This window comes from Euphorbia lathyris, chromosome 5 (assembly GCF_963576675.1).
Source record: "Euphorbia lathyris chromosome 5, ddEupLath1.1, whole genome shotgun sequence".
In the NCBI taxonomy this organism is placed as follows: Eukaryota; Viridiplantae; Streptophyta; class Magnoliopsida; order Malpighiales; family Euphorbiaceae; genus Euphorbia; species Euphorbia lathyris.
The window spans coordinates 20,014,994-20,017,872 of NC_088914.1; the positions used below are offsets into that span (position 1 = coordinate 20,014,994).

Consider the following 2,879-nt stretch of genomic DNA (forward strand, 5'->3'; position numbering starts at 1 on the left):
AGACTGCACTGTCTCCTTGAGTCAACTCTTCGTACGCGAGGCGTATCACCATACACGCAAGGCGTACCAGGCAACTCCTCAATGATAAAAACTCAGAGACTCATTTACGCGGGGCGTGCTTCAGCTACGCACGACGTAAAAGCTCCAATTCAAGCAATAAAACTTCAGAGAATCAAACGCGTGGGGCGTACTTCAGCTACGCAGGGCGTGCTTGAGACAACAAGACATGGAATTGGTCCACATGCAGGAGATTTCCAATGGAATGGGCACTTACATGGGGCGTAGACCACCTTACACGGGGCGTATTATGGGATTTCTGCACCAAATAATGTTGCTCCATACTTGTGCTTTGTGAAGTTACAACATTGCCCTTGCTTGATGTTTATAAATAGGAAGCTCTTGAACTCCATTTGAAAAAACCAAATTACACACTAGAGAGCAAAACTATACTCTTTTGATTATTGTAATTTAGATTCAGATTTTGTAGTTAAACTCTCCCCCTCGAGAGCTTATTCGGTTGTTCCAGTGTTCCATCGAAGTTCCGTTCCACCACTCGTCACCAAGCTCGAGAGTTCCACCTCCACGACCTAGGAGACGGCTTTGAGTCCGGTTAGCTAGTTCCAAGGGCGGATTCTCCCTTTTTACCTGCTAATTAGCTTGTACTCTTCCTATGTACTAGGCTTGGTTGTATTTCATCTATTCACTTTCCATATTTATAATTTATGATTCATAATCTCTATTTCCCTTTACGTGTTAATGTTTACTACTTGTTTTGATATTCGTAATTGATTATTGTGTAGGAGAACGCGATTTCCGCTGCCATTCGGGCTATCCTTAGGGAGTTATATAGGTGTTGCCTTACCGGAAGTGACAAACCGGAAACCGTAGGAATTGACAAGCCACGGAACTTACGGGCCCTAGTTTCTAATTCCCCCGCATTAGACACGCCTTGACTAGGAATCACGTAGTCTAAGTGCTTCACGGGTCGGTCCTACTACACTTAGTCGTCTTTACAAGAGTAAATTATTATCCGTATACATTTAGAGTCGTTATTTATCGTGGTTATAACTTATCATTATTCATCATACTTCATAGGGTTTTAGCTACATAAATCTATGTCGCCAATAGTTAGGAATAGTGTGTAGTTGCGTCTTACTTCACCCCAAAGTAATCACCGCTTAAATAACATACGAAACCGAGTCATCTAATACTTGTAATTATAAATCCCGTGGATTCGATACCCGGTCTTAACCGGATTATTACTTGATACGACGGGGTACACTTGCCCCTAAGTAGTCGTAGTGTCTAGTGGAGTTAGAACATTTAAAAGATCACATCCATATTCATAGCACATTCACCGCAATACACATTTAGTCATTAAAAAGAACACTACACTAGACGACACGCATCAATGGCACAGGCGGAACATAAGGCGGAGGTGGCTTGTACATCCTTCCGCTTTCTCCCTGATCCTGCTCACTGGTAGATTTTGTCTTCCTGGTTTCTTCTTGACTAGGAACAGTTTGTTCCTGCTCTCCTTCAGTTCCTTCGGATGTTTCTGCGCATTCAGTATTTTCATCAGTAGATATAATGGGTTGAGTTTGCTTACCAGATCTCAAGGTTATTGCCATGACATTGCCCTTTGGGTTCGGCTCTGTGTTGCTTGGCATTATTCCCTTCCCTTTTGACGTAGATGCAGCTAATTGATGGACTTGTGTTTCCAAATTTTTAATTGAAGCTTGTGTCTGTTTCATGAACTGCATCATCATCGTCTTCATATCTGGCTCTACATCTTCCTTTGGTGGAATACGTTGTTTATAATGCTGCTGAGGTTGCCTCTGGTAGTGTCCTCCTTGCTGTTGTTGATATCTCAGTTGTTCCTGCTGGTTGGGCTGGCCTGTCCATCCGAAATTCGGATGATTTCTTGTGGCAGGGTATACGTGTTAGAATATGGGTTCGGTGGATTCCTCTGATTATACCCTGCATAATCACATTCTGCCTGTGCACCCTTTCCTTGCTTGACTCCGGGACAGTTTATGTTGAAATGAAGGCCTCCACAAAAATCACAAATGTCATTGAATGGTGGTTCGTTGTGGATCGAGGACACATTTATCTTGCCGAGCTGTCTGGCAAGTTGTTCTACCTGGCTTGTCAATTTTGACACAACATCTTCATTTCGCGCTCTTTTTCCCTCACTTCTGGCGGAGTTCCCGTTATAACTTGTGCTTACTACTCTCTCAATAAGGTCGTACAAGGCTTGTGGTTCCAGATCTTCGGGGTTTCCATTAGCAATGGATTCGATCTGGATCTTATAAATGTTGGTTACCCCATTGGAAAAGTTCTGCATCTGCATCCATAGAGGGATGCCATGATTGGGTACTCTCCTTAGTAGTTCCTTGTACCTTTCCCATGTCTCGGCTAAGGATTCATCCTCTTCTTGCACGAAATGGGAAACCTCGTTTCTGAGCTTAATGGCTTGTCTTGGTGGAAAATATTTCATTAAGAAAGCGCTGGCCATTTCTTCCCAAGTAGTGATCGTTCCTGGTTGCAAGTTTTTCAACCAATTCTTCGCTTTATCTCTTAGAGAAAAAAGAAACAGCTTTAGTCTGATTACGTCGTCAGAAACGCCCCTGTTTGTGTTGCACAGCGTGATAAATTCAATGATATGCCCATTTGGATCTTCCGACTGGAATCCATTGAACTGTACTGCTGCCTGCAACATTTGTATCATAGATGCTTTCACCTCGAACATGTTGTTCCCTTCGTTGGGCAACACGATGCATGATGAATGTCCTTCCGTGGTTGGTCTCGAATAATCTCTGATTCGCATGACAGGAGGGTTGTTATTCTCTCCCTCTTTTTCCTGGTTTGGTTGGACT

The 2,879-nt window shown here is 43.2% G+C and overlaps 1 non-coding gene across 1 annotated transcript; it reads left to right on the top strand.

Moving 5' to 3' along the window:
* Positions 1–2,363: 2,363 nt before the first annotated feature.
* LOC136231570 (small nucleolar RNA R71) lies at positions 2,364–2,470 on the top strand. The gene has a single exon (XR_010689943.1). It is a non-coding gene; the product is annotated as a small nucleolar RNA R71 (small nucleolar RNA).
* Positions 2,471–2,879: the final 409 nt, after the last annotated feature.